Source organism: Ceratotherium simum, chromosome 12 (assembly GCF_057802395.1).
Source record: "Ceratotherium simum simum isolate JZ-2026a chromosome 12, ASM5780239v1, whole genome shotgun sequence".
NCBI lineage: Eukaryota > Metazoa > Chordata > Mammalia > Perissodactyla > Rhinocerotidae > Ceratotherium > Ceratotherium simum.
This window is the reverse complement of record NC_141911.1, coordinates 67,030,430-67,051,713: the sequence shown is the minus strand read 5'-3', so window position 1 is coordinate 67,051,713 and position 21,284 is coordinate 67,030,430. Positions and strand designations below refer to the sequence as shown.

At 40.2% G+C, this 21,284-nt stretch overlaps 1 protein-coding gene across 2 annotated transcripts in view; it reads left to right on the top strand.

Moving 5' to 3' along the window:
- The first annotated feature begins 1,419 nt into the window (after window positions 1-1,419).
- The window catches only part of ALPK1 (alpha kinase 1), a 119,119-nt gene continuing 99,254 nt past the window's right edge, over window positions 1,420-21,284 (top strand). The window contains exons 1-2 of one of the 2 annotated variants that reach the window (XM_087437730.1): window positions 1,420-1,567; window positions 12,831-12,883. The gene's annotated coding sequence lies outside the window, so the exon portion shown is untranslated. The remainder of the gene's footprint in view (window positions 1,568-12,830; window positions 12,884-21,284) is intronic. The other variant, XM_087437731.1, reaches the window with a different exon arrangement.

Sequence of the window (21,284 nt, the reverse complement as noted above, 5' to 3'; positions counted from 1 at the left end):
ATTAGAATAAAATTTTACGGAAAATACATTTCTCAATGAGATTTGCTGGGTTTTAAAAAAAAACTGGTTCAGGGGCCGGCCCTGTGGCTTAGCGGTTAAGTGCACGCTTTCCGCTACTGGTGGCCCGGGTTCAGATCCCGGGCGCACACCGACGCACTGCTTCTCCTGCCATGCTGAGGCCGCGTCCCACATACAGCAACTAGAAGGATGTGCAACTATGACATACAACTATCTACTGGGGCTTTGGGGAGAAAAAGGAGGACTGGCAATACATGTTAGCCCAGGGCCGGTCTTCCTCAGCAAAAAGAGGAGGATTGGCATGGATGTTAGCTCAAGACTGATCTTCCTCACAAAAAACAAAGCAAAACTGGTTCATGGATGAACTTTACTGATAGCTAAAATAAAACAGCATCCCACAAAAATGCATACATGGAAAAGAGAAAATCTTCACATAAATAAATGGAGAGAGAAAGAGTTTCATCAAAGCAATGTCATTTGCTTGTTTGAGCTTCTTCTAAGGTCATATATTAAGAATTATGTAGTGATCTATGATACAAGTTTTTTAAGTGGTCTAAATACTGAGTATTTAGTACTCTAGTATTAGTATAAATACTGAGTGGCTGAACACTTGAGTATTTCCTCCTCCTATTTTGTGGGGAAGCAGAGTTGGAAACCATTCCGCTTGCCAAAGGATTTGTTACCCACTTATTAGACTTATTCACTTTCCCAGTTTTGGGGAAATATACCAAAAAGGCTTTACCCAGGTTTATCAAATTACTACTAATGAAATCTCCTCCTACTTCACCTAAGAGAACACTTCTCTAACCCAGCAGGCTCAGAAAGGACTGAGAAAATTAAAATATTGTTGACTTCAAGAACTTTTCCAAGAAAATGTTGTCAAACATTTAAAAATATTTTCATGTACTTTTGATATTTTTTGTCAAAATTTGTAGCTGCTCAATTGATTGACAGTGTCCACCATGTAACATAGACGGTCCTCACTGTCAAACCAATCAGCCTAATGAGGTTTTCTATGAGAAAAAATCTAACTTCATTTTTCAATTCAAATAAGCCTGTTAATATATGTGTCCTTGTGACAACACGTTCACTTCTCCACTCTAATTCTAAAATAGATGGAGTGCTGAATGGAGCCTTAACGTGAGTTTGTCTTTTAATAATAGATCAAAACAATGTCATGTTTATTGTTTCTTACTGACATTCTCTTTCTCTGCCTCTCGGGACTGACTTTCCATTCTTAGTCCAAATAAGGTTTTCTTGCACAGTCTTTAAAAGAAGGAAATTGTCTGTGGTAATACAATTCCCAGAATACCTTTCACCAAAGCAGTTCCCTAAAGGGGTGTGTCTTATGTGCAAACTACTGAAAGTCCCAGAGTTGAGTTACACAATCAGATTCTGAGATAGTGACAGGCTTCCTTTTCTTTCCAATTCCTGCTTCCTGAAACCGAGGCTGTTTATAAGAAACAGCTGGGAGGTTGTGCCAGAATTAACTTTTTTCAGAGTTAGATTTGACGGTCTTAAAGTGTTTTTCCTCCTCTTCGAGACAAAGGTGAGTATCAGCCTTTAAATGACAAAACGCAGTAGATATGGGTACAAAAGATTGCATGATGTGTAAGGAGAGATTTTCTTAAATTGTGACCCTGTTTCCACCTCCCGGTCTTGTCTGTATTTAAATAACTTTAAAGCTTTCAGAATGTTTTCACTTCTAGAAACTCCACAGAAAGGGGGCGGGCGGGGGCGGGGGACTGCCTACAACATTAGATTTAGGTTATTACAAACAGAAGAAAAGGAACCAGTTTTTAGAAGGTTTTAATAACAAAGTCCTTACCTCGAGGGACTTGCTAGACCTACTAGTGAACATTTGGCTTTATATGTCACTGAATCGAGATGTTTGATTAAAGCATTAAAGAAGTTGGGATTTCTTATTTGAAAAATTAACTCTACAACTTTTGCCTGGAGTACATAGCAAGTGATAACAGAAACTATCTCTTTTATGATGGCCTCATTAATTTTGCCAGGAAACAGACAGATAAGGCTCGAGAATTACTCTTCTCATATAGGAAGAACTGACAGAAATTCTGGGTGTGGAGAAGCATTATGTAGGGAGAAAGCAATCTAGAAAAATTAAATTCTTTCGTGTTTCTGTTCCAAAGAGTCTTTTCATTAACAAATTTTAGCATTTGAATTTAGGGTTCTACATTACTTTGGAAAGCCACAAATTAAAACCTTTAGAATTGTTTGGGATTTGCAGGTGGGTGAGGGTGCAGAGAGGCAGGATCAGAAGGGAGAGGACTTTATATGTCACAGCAGAATGGCACCTCTGTTTGGAGTATTTGCTTCTATCTCCCCTGTCATTTCTTTTCTTTTTACTTAGTGCAGCTAGCACTCTTATGAGAAACCATGTCCACCTTTGGTTGGCTGATACCTCATTGTTAAGAACATGTTTAATTCCTTACACGTAATCACTGTTGCTGTACAAGCCTATACATGTTGCTGCAGCATAATCTCCTTACTCTTTAGTTTCTCCTCTTTCCTCTTTGGCCTCAGAAATTATTGAACTATACAGAGCATTAGTAACTGTATGGAAGCTCTGTGCCCCTAAGTCTAGGTGGTATGTCAGCAAATTACATGTCTGTATGGGGTGTAGGATTTTGGGTACAGGTGGGTGTAGGTTAATTTACCACTTGAGAGACATTCCAGACCTAAACAAGCGCCAAGTCTTTATATCCACTGACCAAAATAATCTACCTCTCTCTTCCCACTTCCTCCTTCCAAACCCTGTCAATCTGCAGCTTCAAGAGAAACAAAATACTAAAAATTATTCTCGCAATAATTTACTCTCCCCTTCAAATATCTTTTGAGTCTAAGACGAATCCTCCAAGTTCTTCCCCCAATGAGACTCTGGAAATTTATAGTATCCTCTACTTGCATGAGTAGAGAGCCAATAATTACTTTAAATTTAAAAAATATATATATATTTTAAAATAAAAAAGCCACATGTAAGTCATGATGGAAATCTCATGTAAAATAATACTGTGTAATGGGTATGCCTGAAGTGTTAAGCTGTAACAATCTTCCTTTACATGCTATGTGATCTAAGTTTGGGTTTAAAACCTGGAATTTTTTCTTAAGGATAAGTGTGTACATTTCAAAATATTTCTGAGATCCCATGGCTCCTTCCATTCCAAAAGAATTTCACCAACCACTTTATCCAAACACAGCACATGTACTCCTTTACTTTCCTTTACCTTATTTTGGAGAATGATGACTTTTCAGCATAAAATGTTCATTGTAAATGCTTTTCTTTCCTGAAATTTTAAGTATCTATGGGTTGAAGAACTTTTACAAGAAAGTGCATTCCAACTGTTGGTGTAAACTCATTCCGTACTTTTGTTACTGCGTTTGCTCCCTCCCTACGTGGGGACTTGTTTCTTGTTATCAACAGTGACATCTATTTGTGCAGGATGTTGTGAGTTGCTTTGTTTATGGAGTTCTGTGGGATAGACAAATTTAAAAGTAAGAATATTATCTTGAGTTATCATTCTTCTGTGTCTGAAGAACAAAAAGAGACAATTATGGCTTAAATATTAGTTACATATTAATACAATTTTCCCAAAGTATGGCATACCGGCAACTGATTTTAGGTGGCACGTATCCAAACTTTGAAAACTTGACTTATTGGCTTAGTTTAATGTGAAATAAAAATATAATAAGCTTATAAAACCTATCATTTCATGGATATTATTGCTCAGGGAGATGCTGAGTAAAAAGAAAGTGAACCAATTTACTATTGATTTTAAGGAAATGACTAAATAAATAATATTACAGGTAATATGCAGATTTGGTAAAAAATTGTAAAAGTAGCATGTGAACGGCTAAAGCTTTGGAAATACTGCACTACTATGTTCGAGAAGTGAATATTTTCCGAACCAGTGTCTTTGAGCTTCACTGGTCCTTGGTTACAGAGCTCAACAGATAATATAATCTGTTGAATTTCTTAATTATAGATGTACAAAATATTTGATAGATAAAGAAATGCTTTATCACACTTTTATCAGAGCTGTAGTGCTTCGCATTTCCTCATGAAATGTCATATAAGTGGGGGGATGCGGAAGGTAGCCAATGTTTTTTGAAATAAGAGTCACAGAGAGGGCGAGTTACCCCAGAGTAGGCATTACAGCTCCATTCTGCCTGTTTCACTGACACAGGTATCTCTCTGGACTGGGGTGTGAGGGTAGGGGTGGAAAGGATGGGAGTGGGGCCTTAAACATCATCTAGGTCAAGGGCCACTAATGTATCATGATATATGCCAATGGCCATTAAAAAATGGTCATATTAGGGGGTTGGCCCCGTGGCATAGTGGTTAAGTTCACACGCTCTGCATTGGCGGCCCAGGGTTTGAAGGTTTGTATCTCAGGTGCGGACCTATGCACCACTTATCAAGCCATGCTGTGGCAGGTGTCCCACATATAAAGTAGAGGAAGATGGGCGTGGACGTTAGCCCAAGGCCAATCTTCCTCAGCAAAAAGAGGAGGCTTGGCAACAGATGTTAGCTCGAGGCTAATCTTGCTCACCAGAAAAAAAAAAAAAAAAGTCATATTTGTAATTTTGTTTTGGGAATCCATTCTAGGGAAGAAATAATTCTAAAGATGGAGAAAATTCACAGAGATGTTCATCATAAAGGTATTTATAATAACAAAGAATTGCGAGCATTCTAACAAAGTGGAAAGATTAAGCAAATTGTAGTATTCCCCATAAGACATGACAGGCAAAGAATAGTCCCAGTGCAGAAAATGCTGAGTGCAAAACAGGTTCAGGGTGGATTAACTCTTCTGCTGACGACTACTTAATGCATACCTGAAATGGCATAGATATAAATTCAGGAACGTCCTAAAAGTGGTTGTTGTCTTGTAGTGGTAGATCGTTTCTTCCCCTTCCTTTTCTCTATTTCTATATATATAATATGAAATTTTTATATTGGCTTTCTATATTACTGTATAGTATACTTATTTTTTTGAGGAAACTAATAGAATGCATTAAATAAAACTATGCTGCCATATAGTAAATAAAATTGTGCAGTCTTTGGAAGATGTCGTTAACTTCTCTTTATTGGACATACAGATAACTTGCTATTTGAAAGAAGAGGGGAATGAGTCTCCCCACTAGAACAAATAGGAGTAGCAGAGTCAGAGAATGTAGGAGGAAATACCAATTGAACACCTACTCTTAGTTGATTTTTCTTGTGTGATTGCTTCAGCGTCAACCACAGCTTTTAGCCCAGTCGGCTATCCTTTTGTTTTGAAGAAGAGAAAAATGGAGGGAAGGAAGAATGAGAACTTTCCCTGATACGGGAGCTAGTACCTTCTGAACTAGATACTCGTTCTCATGGATTCCCGTAACCTAGGTTCGTGAATTTGTGTCTGCACGTGTTGTACTCATAGGCATTTTTGTCATACCTTTATATGTACTCATATTGCACCTCACAGTGTACAGTGTCATTGGCTTGCCCAGGAAGCACTGCTTAGAATCTCAACCCCAGCACGTCTAGTTACTGTGGCGCATTCTCCGTTAGTGCATAACAAGCACCCAAAAATCTGTAAAACTGCCAACAAAAGCCTTGTCCACTCATAATTGTCTTTTTTTCTATATAAAAAGAAAATGTTTAGAGCCTCATCATGTGTCCCTTTATTTGGCCACTTCTTCAAAATAACTCAACCTCTAATTAAATGTTGGAAGCTGCAGGTCATCATTTTCCAAGATAACCATATCCCTACCCAGAAATTTGCTTCCCTAAATCATCCCCAGGTTCCTGTGAGGGATGATAAATGTAGGCGAATGGCACGTATGATGCGCACTTCCAAAAGCTGCAAGTTGTATCATAAGAAACATTTGAAGGGGCCGGCCCTGTGGCGCAAGCAGTTAAGTGCACGAGCCCTGCTTCCGTGGTTCGAGGGTCACAGGTTAGGACCCCAGTGCGCACCGACGCAACGCTTGTCAAAGCCATGCTGTGGCGGCGTCCCATATAAAGCGGAGGAAGATGGGCATGGATGTTAGCTCAGGGCCAACCTTCCTCAGCAAAAAGAAAAAAAAAAAGAGGAGAATTGACATTGGATGTTAGCTCAGGGCTGATCTTCCTCACCAAAATAAATAAATAAATAAACATACATTACGTACATAAAAAAAAGAAACATTTGAGACCCTTTGAGCTCAGATTCCCCGCCACTCTGCACCTGCCCCCTTCCCCAGTGGGCAAGAGAGACTGGTGGGTGGACCCTAGGAACCAGGTGGAGGTTTCTAAAGGCACAGCTTTGCCCGGCAGCTGGGAAGCAGTCAGGAACACCCTTACCCCGTTCATGCTGGGCCTAGAGGCCTCCAGCCTCTTTATGCAGATGGGGCAAAGCGCCTCGTCTTTCCAGCTCCCTCGGGGCCCTCTTGGGGCTCGTTCTTTGAATATATTTCCACTCAGCAAAGTGACCCTCCCTCACCTCATCCAAATCCAAAGGCCACGTTTTAGACTTCATCTTTCTCTCTCTCTCTGTACTTTTGACACTGTTGACTCCTCTTCCCCAAATTCTCTCCTTGGGTTTCCACATCACCACCCGTTTCTAACCCTTCTCCTACGTGTCTGGCTGTGCTTCCCTTTTGTACTCTCTTTCTCTGCCCGCCTCATACACTGCGTTCTGCTCTCTGCCTCCTTTCTCTCTTGCTGTGTGTTCGCCTTGGGAGAATGCCTGTGCGCCAATTTGCACCAATACACCGAAGTCCCCGTTGTTCCTCTCCCTGAGTTCTAGACTCTTACACCCAAATGCAAACGTCTATCTACAACTAAATATCTCTGTTCTGCATCCCACAGGCATCTCACACCCAACATTTTCGACATTGGACTCATCACTGGCCACCTCCATTTGTATTTTTCATATTGATATACGGCACTGAAATCCATCCAGTTGCCCAAGCTAAACACTTGGGGGGGCACCCTAGACCCCTTATTTCTTTACCAGCACTATCTAATCAATTTTGAAGTCACATTGATTCCATTCCCTAAATATCTTTGGAAACTACTCATATTTGTCTATTCTTGGTTCCAGCCCTCAACATCTTGTGTTGTTCCCTGATCTCCTCGATCTCTAGTCTGCCTGCAGGGTGGTGTTTGAACAGTTTATATCAGATCATGTTGTTCAGAGGCTTCTCGTTTCCTTAGCACGTATTTTAATAGCCTTCATGACCTGCCGTCTGCATACTTCTCCAGCCCCGTCTTTTCTCTCTCCAATACCCTAGATGAATCTAAACTCCAGTAACACCCTGCTACTCATTCTTTCCGGAACATGCCATACTCTCTGTCACCACTCCTGCTTCCCCTGCCTGGAAGATCTTTTTTTCTTCTATGGCCTTCTCTTCTTTAAGATCCAGCTCAAGCATCACTTCCTCTGGGAAGACTTGACTGACATCACTGCTCTTTACCAGAGTGGGTGGCCGCTTTATCCTGTTGGATTGGACGTTTCTTAAGGCCCAGAGCATTCCTCTACCTCAGAACTTATTGTAGTGATTGTGATTATTTCTTCTTTGTCTCTGTCCACAGTTAACCTTTTCTGAGAACTAAGACTGATCTTTTATATCTGAATTCCCAGTACCTAGCCCAACACACGACACCTTGTAGGTGCCCCATGTGGATTTGCTAACTCAACACAATTTCATGGATCTCTACTGTTCTGCCCTTTTTCTTTTCTTTTATGAGACTTACCACTACTTAAAGCTCTCTAGCTCACAAAGGAAATAATTTTTCCTGAGGATTAAATTGAAAAATACGTTCATCAACTCAACACTTGAAGAATTACGTCCATTTTTTCACACATATGTGATGATACCTCCTCAGCTAGAGATAGTAGAAGGTTGTGACATTTGAGAGATTTTGGACCCCGCCAAATGCCTCTTCTGATTTGGTATTGTTTATAAAACAACATATCCTGAATTTTTGCTCCATTTAAATATATTTAAAGCTTCCCAAAAGGAATGCCATATATTCTGTATCAGAAGGCTCACATTTTAAAGCAGCTTATCCACAACATAGCCAAGTTTTGCTTTTGTGCTATTAGGTTATTTTTTTAAAAAATTTTACTATCTATTCAAAATAACATCTGTTCTAGGCTACCTTTATCAAGTGTGAGTGCGATCCTACAGTATAGGATGCTTTTGATCTAATAAATTGACTGCCCCTGTTAAAATCAGCTTTGTTCCTTCTTTGTTGTGCCACCATGACCAATGGACCTAATCACTGTGGGCCTCGATTTCCTCATTCCTAACATGAGGATAATCATGTTAATCATCCCTTACAGTTTTTATGAGAATCAAATGAGTTAATACATTAAGGCTCTTATGGCAGTACTTGGTAATAACAAATGTTAGCTGTTATTAAGTCCTGTGGATTCTATAGATCTTATGCTAGCAAACCAGGTTGACACTGGTCTTTAGTTACTTGCTGCTGAATTTTGAAAGGGTGGACATAGCATTAGAGAACCGTAGAGTTGGAAGGGACTTTAGAGACCTTAGCAAAACCCCCTAATTTTAGAGATGAGGAAATTGAGGTCTAGCAGGGAGAGGTGACTTGCCTGAATTCACACAGCTGGTTTGTGACAGAGTCAGAATTAGAACCCAGATTTCCTAGTGTGTGATGAATGGAAAGAGCCTTGGCTTGGGAGCAAGAGGCTTATTGTGCGGTTGGGATCCAACATGAAGTGACTAGATCACAGAGTGAGAGAATTCACGAACAGGCAGTATTTAAAGATCTAAGAAGCCAAGGAAGCAGGACTCTCCTCCTCACCCTAAATTACACTCTCAATCTGTTCGCCAATGCTAAATAATGATAGTTAACAATAACATTATAGTTATCCATTATTCATTAATATGTATTTATTGTGCATGTTCTGTACGGCAGTTTTTTTGCCACAAGGTTTATATTCATTGTTTTTTTTCAATACTCACTATAGTTTTGTGAGTCAGGTACTATTATTAGTAGTATTTGCTCAATAAATGGTAATAATTATGATTTCCACCTCTTTGCTATGCTAAGCTACGAGCATGACTCCATTATTCTACCTAATGCTGTACACTTCTTCCATCTCTAATTCCAACCATTTACTAGAACCATGCCAACTGTCTGTTCACATCTGCTTTGACTGAGATGACATACCTGCCAGAGCAGACTTTCCCCAGTACCTGCAGCTGTGTCTGCCCTCAAAGTGCCTTCCTGACTTGAACAGATGGCCCCGCTCCAGGCTCCCCCATCCTGCTGTTAACTGCACCAGGCCTGCCCTGTACACGATATGAGAGATCTTTTCCTAGTAAAGGTTTAATAAAGGTTAACACCTGCTGATGAGGGTTGGCTATCGGGATAATTCATTTAGGTGGGATGTGGGGGGCAGGCAGAGTGGTGAGGATATCTAGTTCTAAAGCAAGGCTGGAAGAAAACCAGAAGATAACACATGCAGAAACCACCCCTAAGTTAACCATAGGACATGAGTGAAAGGAAGTGCCACCAACATATGTACAATGTCACAATGTCTAGCTAAATCACTTCTGAATACACTAGGCATCTCAACTGAGGGGCAAAAATCAGAGTGCTCAATTATAGTCAAAGATTAGTTAGTTAAATTTTGAAAACTTACACTTTTTAAAACTTCATTATAAATATAACTATGTGAGAACCAATGATATCAAAATATTTATAGTGCTTATTTCTTAGTGGGACTATGGGTAATTCTTATTTTCTTTTTTATCATATTTTTTCTCCAAATTTTCTCCAATAACACTGTTTTGCTTTCATAATAGTAAAATGTTTCAAAACTCTAGATTCTTAAAAAATATATCAGAGATATCTATGCCACAATCTTCAAGACTTTTATGATTTAAATACTTGTTGATTGAGCCTACTGGGAAGCACCCAGTAGGCTGGTAATACCGCTCACTTGCCAGCCAGTAGCCACCACGTATGAAAAAGGAAGTCATAGTGAAGGAAAAGAAAAGCGTCACATTACACAACAGATAGATTTCAGAAGCCCCGCAGTGTCTCAACACAGTTATTCCCCCAAGTCACGGTTGTCAGAGGGAGAGCGTTTTAGACTGCAGCTGCACGTGCAGAAAGTGAAAGGCTGAGTGGGCACGGGGGAGCCAAAGAGCCCCCCTGGCTAAATTTTTTCCAAAAGATGTATCCCCACAGGTCACCTTTTCTGTCCCACTCAACCTCTTCAGGAGGCACAGCCTCTCAATAGCTGCCCTTTCAACGCACTCTCCTGGAAAGCTGGAGTCATTTCCTGAGGCAGATCAGGAGTCCAACGTGGACACGTTTAGAATGTGATGCTTATTGGATATCCAAGTGCAGATATCAAATAAACAGTTGGAAATATGCATCTGAAAGTTCAAGAGAGAGGTTTGGACGGGAGACAGAAATTTAATGATTGTCAACAATACACGATATTTAAAGCCCTCAACTGAATGAAACCACCAAGGGGTGGATTTAGATGGAGAAAGGAAGAGGTCTGGAGACTGAGCCTTTGCATATGCCAACATTAAGGGGTCTAGGAGAGGAGGAGGAACCGGCCAAAAAGGCTGAGGAGGAATGAGCAGTGAGGTAGGAGGAAAACCAAGAGAGTGTGGTGTCCTGGAAGGCAATAGAGGAGGGAGGGTCTGTGTCACATTCTGTTGGGAGGTCAACTAAGATGAGGAATGAGAATTGACCATTTCATTTAGCGGTGGAGTTTATCAGTGACCTTGACAAGGAAACTCCAACAATGGAGTTTATCAGTTTTTCAGTGAAGTGATGGAGCAAAAGTCTGATTGGAATGCATTTAAGAGGGAATGGGAAGAGACAGGTTGAAAGCTCAAGTAGGAATAATTCTTTCAAGGAGTTTTGCTGCAAAGGGCAACAGCTACTGATGAAAGTGGTCAAGACTTTTCTTCTGAGATGGAAGAAATAATGGCATGTTTGTAAACCTGATAGGAATGAACCAATGGAGAACAAAAATGATAATGTGAGAGAGGAGAGAGAAATCTGCATTAATGTGCTTGAGTAGGGAGAGCGGTGGAATTATTGCATGAATGGAATGATTGGTTTTAGATAAGAGAATGAGCAATTCATCTCTAATAGCAGATGGGAAAGCAGAATATGGGGTGCAGCTGCTGTTAGATTGGTACAGGTGGGTGGGAGTCTGTGGAAGTCCTCTTCTGATTGCTGAGAATGTGGCTGGAGGAGGACGGGAGAGAAAGTGTGAAATAGGCCCCTAAGAGAGCGGAATGTGAGTGGACCCGAGAAGCGCAGTGTGATTGCCTGGCAGCGTTAATCATGACAAACTGTTGATGTTCAGCGTCCAAAGTTTAGAGTGAGCCCAGGTGGCATGCTTATGTGTTTTTTCCCAGCATTGTTCAGCTGTGTGAAAGTTGAATTGAACTAGAGTTGTGATTTTGACATACAAATATTACAAACAAAGGGGTCAAAGGTGTATGCAGGTGTAAATTGTATGCAAGTATAAATTGACCATGGAAATTAAACTGGGTAAGGAGAGGAGAGAGGACCTGAAGGGGCTGAGGATCCATGGAAAGGTGGGAGGATCCACGGATTAGAAGTCCCAGTAGGGTTTTAGGATTGTTAGGTTTAGGAGACTAAAAGGGGACACAATGGATGGTAGTGGACAGAGAGTGAGGTACACGAATTTGAGAGGATAGAAGAGTTGCAGGTTTTGGTAATAACAAAGTCCAGGCTGCATGACCTTAGGAGTGAATGCTTGAGGTTAAGTGAAGGAGAAGATCTTTGAAAGAAAGGATTTCAAGGAGCCGAGAGTCCCTGATCACTACGTAAGTACTGAATCTCCAAGAGTAGGAGTGGTTTGGAGAGAGTAATAACGGTCCAGGAGCTAAATGCCCTGGGTACTGGCCTTGACAGCAACAATGAGGGGCAGCAGATGAGAACATGAGATTCAAGGATGGGGAGGGGTGTGCAGATTAAACAAGGAAGGCAAAAAAGCAAGTTTCAAGAGTGGCCGAGAAGGACCGGAGGCTGCTTATCCGGAGCCGGGCGTTCAGGGGCTGTGGGAGCGTAGGCTGCCCCTTGAGAGATTTTTTAGGCTGGTTGAACAATGTAAAGCACTATGAAATGTAATGTATTGCCATTTTTAACATATGAAAAAGTAGTGATCATTTTTGCAAGCTCTTTTAGCGGAATTTTTGTATAAATAACCAGAGGGAATTCCCTCTCTTCGGCAAGCCCCCAAAGTTATAGACAGACATTTTTTAAGTTAGTAAGGGAAAATTTCAGAACTTCAAGAGACAAGATATCATCCAGAAGGTTTTTTCAGCCAAGTCTCTTTGCTTTCTGCATAACATGATCAGATAGACCACCCTTGCTAGTTTAGACCTCCGCTGGCGAAGTTTCTCTGCTCTATGGTTGAGCTGTTTCAACAGTCTAAGGAGAGATTTGAAAGCCCTCCTCTATTTAAGGGGATGGAGGGAAGAGACCAAAAGAGATTTTTGCCCTGTCAAGCACTTTGGAGAGGATCTGGTCTTCCCCAATGTGACATTCCTCCCCCTTGTGTATCTAGGGTGATTGACAGTGATGAGCAACTGTAACTTCTCTGCTCTCATGTGGGTTCAGGAACGTGAATTTTCTCTGTTCTCGTATCCAGATGTTTCAAACAACAAGCATGCAACAATGCCCATGACATAATGCAGGACATAAAGAGTAGAGATCATTCCTTATTCTGTCCATTATCTTATTATAACCAAGTCCTCTGTGTTTAATGGGTTTTTTTTTTCCCCTTAACTAGAAAGTTCTTCTAAATCAGAAATGGATTGAAATCCAGTGAACACAGATTTTTGGGTAAGTTTTCATGATGCGACTTTTGAATTGAACTCTTTTTTCCTAATTAAATAGCTATACATGGTCATTGTAGAAAATATGAAAAGAAGGGGGAAATAATCAACAAATATTACTTAGAGGCAAAGACTCAAATTTTGGTGTATTTCCTTCTGATTATTTTTCAATTATTTTTTTAAATTGTGGTAAAATACACATAAAATTGAACATCACAACCATTTTTAAGTGTGTGCATTAGTGGTGTTAATTTACGTTCACATCACTGTGCTGCCGTCACTCCCATCCATCCACAGAATTCTTTTCATCTTGCAAAACTGAAACTCTGTACCATTAGACAATAACTCTCCATTCTCTCCTCCCCCCGCCTTTGCAACCACCATTCTATTTTCTGTCTCTATGAATTTGACTATTCTAGATACCTCATATACGTAGAATCATGCAATATTTGTCCGTTTGTGACTGGCTTATTTCACTTAGTATAATGTCCTCAAAGTTCATCCATGTATAGTATTTGTCAAAATTTTCTTTTTAAAGCTGAATAGTATTCCATTATTATACGGTATGTATATGCCACATTTTGTTTATCCGTTCATCTGTTGATGGACACATAGGTTGCTTCCACCTTTTGGCTGTTGTAAATAACGCTATTATGAACATGGTGTACAAATATCTCTTCAAGTCCCTGCTTTCAATTATTTTGAGTATGTACCTAGAAGTGGAATTGCTGGATCATATGGTAATTCTATTTTTAATTTTTTGAGGAACCACCAATGCAGCTGCCCCATTCTATATTCCCACCCACAGTGTGCTAGGGTTCCAATTTTTCCACATCCTGGTCACCAATTTTTATTTTCTGTTCTTTTTTTTTTCATAGTAGCCATCCTAATGAGTGTGACATAGTATCTTATTGTGATTTTTATTTGCATTCCCTTAATGATTAGTGATAAAGATTAGTGAGCATCTTTGCATGTGTTTATTGGCCATTTGTATATCTTCTTTGGAGAAATGTCTATTCAAGTCCTTTGATTATTTTTTTAATCAGGTTGTTTGTATTTTTGATGTTGAGTGGTAGGAATTCTTTATATATTCCGGATATTAACTCCTTATCAGGTATATGATTTGCAAATATTTTTCTCATTCCATAGGTTTCCTTTTCACTCTGTTTATTGTGTCCTTTCATGTACAGAAGTTTTTAATTTTTATGTAGTCCAGTTTATCAATTTGTTCTCTTGTTGCTTGTGCTTTTGGTGTCATATCCAAGAAATCATTGCAAAATCCAATGTCATGAAGATTTCCCCTTATGTTTTCTTCTAAGAGTTTTATAGTTTTAGCTCTTATGTTTTTTTTAGTTAATTTTTGTTTATGGTATAAGGTAAGCGTCCAACTTCATCCTTTTGCACGCAGATCTCCAGTTTTCCCAACGTCGTTTACTGAAAAGACTGTCCTTTCCGCATTGAATGTTTTTGGCACTCTTGTTGATAATCATTTGACCCTATATGTGAGGGTTTATCTCTGGGCTCTCTATCCTATTCCATTGAATAGAATGTGTGTCTGTCTTTATGCCAGTTCCACACTGTTCTGATTATTGTAGCTTTGTAGTAGGTTTTGAAATAAGCAAGTGCAAGACCTCCAAATTAGTTTCTCTTTTTCAGGATTGTTTTGGCTATTTAGAGTCTGTTGAGATTTAATATGAATTTTAGGGTGGATTTTTTCTATTTATGTAAAGAAGTCATTAGTCTTCAATGACTTTTTTTTACATAGTTGCTATCACACCATATGAACAATTTTATATTCTGCTTTTTCTTACTTAACATTATAATACATTTATCCCATTAAAAAATAAACATTACTTCTTTTTATTCAAACACTTCATAAACATACTTACAATGACTACATAAAGGAAAATGTACAAATGGAAGTATAAGCGAAAGATTAGAAAATATTTATGCTTCAAACTATGTGACCTGTGTATACCTTAGACACTATAGTCATAAACATGAGAAAAATTTGATTAAAACATGCCAGAGTGTTAGGATGCAATATTCATACCAAGTGAGTAGGAAGGAATGACAACCAATTCCGTTAGTTTAAAAGACTGTTAAAATATATACTTATATTACTTTTGACCTACTACAACTCTAGAATTCATTTATTTACTCAGCAAACATTACTGAGTCTGTAGTTTTTGAAGCCCTGGGAACCTAGATATAAATTAGATACAGACTTCACCCTCAGGGAAAGGAATAAATACTAAAATGTAATGTAAGTCTGTATATGTCATGAGCTTTCACTTTCGTTTTTAATCTTTGCATCACTCCTGTGGGGATGTGGTGTTAGCCCCATCTAGAGATGAGGAAATTAACATTCACTTCAGAAAGGCTGAGCCACCTGTCAGCTGACACAGAGAGTGAGTGGCAGGGCTAGGACACAAGCTCAGGGCTATCTGCCTCCAAAGTCATGCCCTTTTCACCCTCCCAGTTGCCTTTGGCTCTCATGACCTAGCACAGGAGACAGGGGTACATACAGCTGACTGTAACGTGAGCAAAAATCTGTGAAAGCAATGAGTTCTGCCAGATGAGAGTCAAAAGAGGCTTTAAAGAAGTGGCATTATAATCTATGACTTGAAAACTGAGGATTTCATTAGGTAAAAATGCAGAGAGCAGCATTCATTCATTCATTTACCCATTCACAATCCTGCACTGAGCTTCTCCTGTGGGCTGGTCACACAGATGGCTCCAGCCGTGTGCCAGAGTTTTAAAAGAGAATGAGAGAGAGATTGACCACCCTCAGGGATCCCGGTCTCTCAGGAGACAGTCAAGTAGCTGATGTTGTGACAGAGCTTTGTGCCAGAGTGCTGGGGACACTATTCCGGGGTCCTAGGGCAAGTGCACGGTGGCAGGTAGTGCTGAGCACAGCGGATGGACTCTCCATGCCAAGTTCAGATGCTCGGACTTCATCCTATAGGCAACAGTAAGCCAGCAGACGTTTTTAAGCAGGGAAGTGACACAGTTCTGCATTTAGGAAGCTATCTGGCAGTGCGAGAAGGATAGAGCGTGGGAACGGGGAAAGAGACAGGTGGCAGGAAAACACATCTAGAGGCTAATTGTCCAAACTGGTGATGGAGAGGACCTGGGACAGGCAGCAAGAGGACAGACTGAGAGAGCAGAGACCCTCTTTATGAGGAGAAGTTGACGGAATTCGTCAACTGTGTGGTGACAATAAGGTAGGAGTCAAGAGAACAGCTTGAACAGCATAGTTCAATAGATTTTTTTCTTCCATGTAGTTTAAATACGCCCTGCAATGCTATTTACACTATTAATTTGGTTAGCAAACTCTCCACAGATAGTACAAGTGTAATTTTTATCATTGTTATATAGAAACATCATAGGTTTTGGACAATGGATTAGTGAAATTTTTTTTCTATAATAGAATTCAAAAAGATTAGTGAATTTTTACTGAGAGTTCAAAAAAGATTATTGGTCAGGTAATGAATATGCATCACTATTTTAATGTTTCACAGAAGTTTTCCATTTCCTTAGGTCATTACTAAGTCTTATAATTTATTTAGGTCTTTTTTGTCCTGTAGAGGGCCACATTTGTTTTCAGTAATAAGTAAATATATATATCTAGTTAAAAGTGATCTCTTATGCCTGTGCTGTTATGTGCCACCAGAAGAGGGCGGCAGTGAGGCGCTAGGAAGAATAAATTTACAGGCCCTTAAATTGCAGAAAGGCAGATCAGACCATGATGTGAATGACATAAACATTTGTTGGGGCTGACGTCCTAATTAACTGACTCACTTTCTGAGCCAGAGACTATGATATAAACACTGTCACAAAATTTTCAGAAAATCTGATGATATCCCTATAATGGAATAAGGTAATAAATTTGTGGAAATTTCTGTTAAGATTGATGAGGATCGACGCTAAGAGATTCTGAAAACTTTACATCAGTTTGAAGGCAAAAGGTTAAAGTATGAATTAAAAGTAAGCATATTGTTTCTTGTCACTTCAAGAGCTTAAGCAGAGAATTTAATAGTTTACAGAGACAATACAAGGCATCTTCTTTGAACATTACAGATATTCCTGAAATAAAAAGAAATATTCCCAACTTATATCAAATATACAGTAAGCAATGCATAGGATTAAGCAACTAAGAGGGGTTGACCACAGTCAGCCTATATCTCCTTTTATGAACATTTAACAACAAATATTTTTTGAGTACCTCGTATGTGCTAGGAATTATTCCAGGTACTGAATATTCCAGACTGTAGAAAAGAACAAAACAGACCCCTTCCCTGCCCTGTGGGAGTTTATATTACAGTGGGGAAGACAGACATTAAACAAACAGCACAATTAGTTCATTAGTTACAACTGAGAAAAATGGAAAGCAGTCTACCACAGGGCTGCAAATAAATGAGTTGGAGCTCAACCCCAAAATTGGAAATTAAGTGAAATTGAAAATAGGACTCAGAACAACTGGTCTTAAGTTCTTAATACCCATTTATATTATTTATTTCCCTTAACAATAAATAAAATGGATAAGGTAACATTTGCAGATTTATGAAAAGAACATTGCAAAAGAATGTTTAGGTAGTTGATATGCAGCAATGAAACATTCTGCCAGTTTGGAGTGGTCAAATGCCGCGTGCCTCCCTGACTGCCTCCGCTAGATTGACGCCATGTCGGTGATCAGGCCAGCCCCAGCTGCAGCTGAGACTCTGTCCTCCTTGATCCACTCTAAACCCCAAAGGCCAAACCTGAGAAACACCTGTGTGAATGTAATCCCCCACCTCCTCTTCTCATTCATCTTCATTGGCATCTCTGACATCCCTGATTCCCAGTTAGCCCAGGCTATGAGCCCAATTCTAGCCCCTATAGCCTCCCTCTGAGTCTAGACCTCTGGGCTAAAAAGGTTATCTATATTTTTACTAGCACTTTAGACTTGTGTTTTGTCCCTTTGACCTCCGCTGTATACAATTCTCAGACCTGGGTTAACTTAGCTCTCTAGGCCAGAGCTGAGACAGTCCCCGGCTGACTCTGATGGGATCCATTACTGATGAACCATAGCTGGGGTCTCAAAGAAATTCATCAATTCTTTTATTCATCTTTAACTGATTATCTTTCCAATTCTCCACAGCACCTGTTTCAATCCAGGATCCCTCTTTTCAAGCCAATCTCACTCTTGCCGCCCTACCTCTCAGATTTCTATCTATTTGACTAAGGATACTGGGCTATCCATGGTGAACTCTCAGATTTTCTCTAAATCATTAGCCATTCTTTCCTCCTTCCCTTCTGCCTCAGAGAAACAATGCTCTCCCTTGTATTCAAGCCTACTCCTGTTTTCTTGAACCAACCCCTTTTTACCTCTGTTGGAATTTTTCTCGTTATTCATATTCCCTTTCATCTTTTTTTCTTTTCTTTCTCAAAATAGCAGTCTATATTTATTCCTTTCATTTCCTGTTTAACATGTATCTATCAAATTCTTCTGATCTGTCCCCTTCTGAATCATCTATTTACGAGATCAATGAGAACTTCCCAATAACCCAATCTAGTTGCCTCTTCCCAGTCTTCACCCTGGGGCTTCCTGTAGAACTTGCTGCACCGTGTCATGTCTCCACACTTGCCTAGTTCTCACATTTCTAGCTGCTTCTTGTGCAGGCCCCTATTCCACTGTTTGGCTCCTGGTAGAAGCATTCTCTAGAAGTTCATGTCTTCTTCATATCCTACCTTTGCCTCCTTTAATGACACGTAGTGGCTTCAGTTATCATCTCCACGTGGATGAATCCCCAATTCATCTCTAGTTCTCATCTCTCTCCTGAGTTTAATTCACATTTCCCACCTCGTGTAGAGAGCTGCATTTCCCTACAAGGTTCCATGGGCACTTCAGACAGGACTGTCTGAAATCATCATCTCCTGGTGGTGCTGCCGGCACAGGGACGACCTGCTACTCCAGCCATGATCTGCAAGGCCCTCCTATGCCTTTGCCCTTGCTGTGTCCCTGTACCACCCCCTCTGTCTGAAATGCATCTCTTCACACCACATCCCTCGTTCTCCACACCCTGCCTCTCCCATTTTTACCTCTTGTTGGAGTCCTACCCATCCTTCAATGTTTAGCTCATAGTTGGCCTTCTGAATAAACAATAACTTAACTAAATCTCCCCTTCTCCATTCTTTGCTTGGAATTCAACTATATCTGATCACACTCAGTCTTGTAGTTGAGGTACACATCGCTCTGTCATCTCTGTTAAACTCTGAGCCCTAAAAGTGCTGGGACTGTGTCTTATTCATCCGTATATCTCCTGTAGACCCTGGCACATAGCAGAAACGATGGACATTTTGGTTGATTTGCATTGTTGGAAGAAAAGTGCCACAAACCACAATTTTAAAGAATTTTTATTTTTTAAGAGCATGGAATTTGTAATATGCAGGCTACGAATTTGGGAGAATGTAGAAAGTGAAAAAAATTTATGTCAAGGTTGACATTTTTGCCTTTGTCCTATTTCTAAGACAGATTTTTCGGAAATTACATAAAATTTTCCTCTGCAAGGGGCTTATTTAGGGGTGATGAAATTCTCAGAAATTAAGATTAAGTTTCAGGGTCTGGGATTTTACTTTACTCTCCTTAAAGTTCACAAGTTAGCCTGCTACTATTTCATGGATGCTGGTAGAAGACATGAGACTCTTGGGTCAAAGACAAGGGCTTTACTACTCAGAGCATAGGAAGCATCGTAAGCATCATGTTAGCATCAGCTCCTCATGTCCTCCAAGTGCCAAAGGAGCGATGCTGAGTGGTCCAGGTGGATGTGAGTGGGCTTGTATTGCAGCCAAGGAACATTGAGCTTGAGGAATCCACTGCTTTTATAGCAAGCCTGCTCTTTGTCCCAGAGAGAGACATTACCTCATCTGTCAAGGCTGCTGCATATACAATCCTGATAACTAGCCCAGGTAAGGAGAGATGGTCCCACATTCTCGACACACCCTGCAAGAACTTGCAGACATGCCCACAGCCCGTGGAGGATCACCTCTCCCAGAAACATGCTGTGAGAGTAAGGATTGGGGTTATCCTGGCACATCAGAGGGGCTCAATAAGTATTTGTTGAATCAAATTAATTAATTACTGAGAAGACGGGGAACTATGGAGCAACTGAAAAAAGGTGAATAGAGTGAATCCCCTGAGGGAACAGTTCCAGATTTCAGACCTTATTAGGAGGAAAAGTCAGAAGGATAATGAGAACTAAGACTGTAGACTACCTGGCTTTAGAACAAATACAATTTCTAAACACCTTACCTCATGGGAAGTGAGTCTAGGACTCAAACACAAAATAATCACTGATCAAGTCCAAACAGCCCGAGGCAGTTCCTGTAGCTGGCTCAGTTAGAATCACAGTAACTACAGCTCTTCACATCTGCAGCCTTTTGCCACATCCCAAATTTCATTGAAAGTTTTAAAAAACTTTAGATACTATGCCCCTTTGGGAGCTTTTACCAGACATGATTTTTACTTTTTCAAAATAGTAAATTGAACTATAAATCAAAGTAGATTATGCTAATAATTTTGATCAGAATTAAACACTTCCTTAGAAATTTGCAGTTGAACAAATGAAATATCTTACCCTCTCAAGATTCTCTTGAAGGAAAGGAATTAGCCTGAAATCTCTTGTCAGAGTATAGAAGTGAGGTGGTTGGAAGTCCAGGGACTAGGGACCACATCAGCCTTGGTGGCTAAAAAACTTTGGTTATAGTCACACAAAGGTTTGTTATTGCGCATCTCAACTTTACCTTTCCCACTCCCCATTGTTTCTGGATGTTTTCCAGTCTTCACGAGCTACTGCTGCAGGGCCACTGCTCTCCATCTGCTGCTCTCAGAATTGGAGACTGATTCTCTCCAGGGTTCCCAAATGTTTCAGGCAACCTTAGATAATTTGAACTTTGAAGCAGCTCAAGTTTTTTAGATCTTCCAAGGAAAGCCTTGTTTTTAAGATCTATAATTCCCATCCTCTGTCCTCCCCCTCCGAAGGAATGTCACCCAGGTTCCCCCGAGGTGAGGTTAGAGGGCTTTTGAGTAACCCCCTGCCTCACTCAGAGCCTTCCACTCAGACTCAAACCCGTGTCCCTAGAGAGACCATATGTCTGGGAATCTCTCCCGACCTCAAGGTGAGTTCTCAGCCTTCCCGAGGCTCTTTCCTTTTCTTTCCTTAAGTTTATGGAAACCTTCCTCATCCTTCTAGCTTCGACAATCTTCCCAGTAGAGAAGGTCATCATTTCCTTCACCAGCCAGACCCTCTTACCAACACCCCATTGTCACACAGTTTGCTCTAGTCTTCCCTGATGGCTGAGCTTGTCTCATGCAAATCCCCTTCCCCCCATCACCACCCCCAGAGTCATTGTTGCTATACCTGATT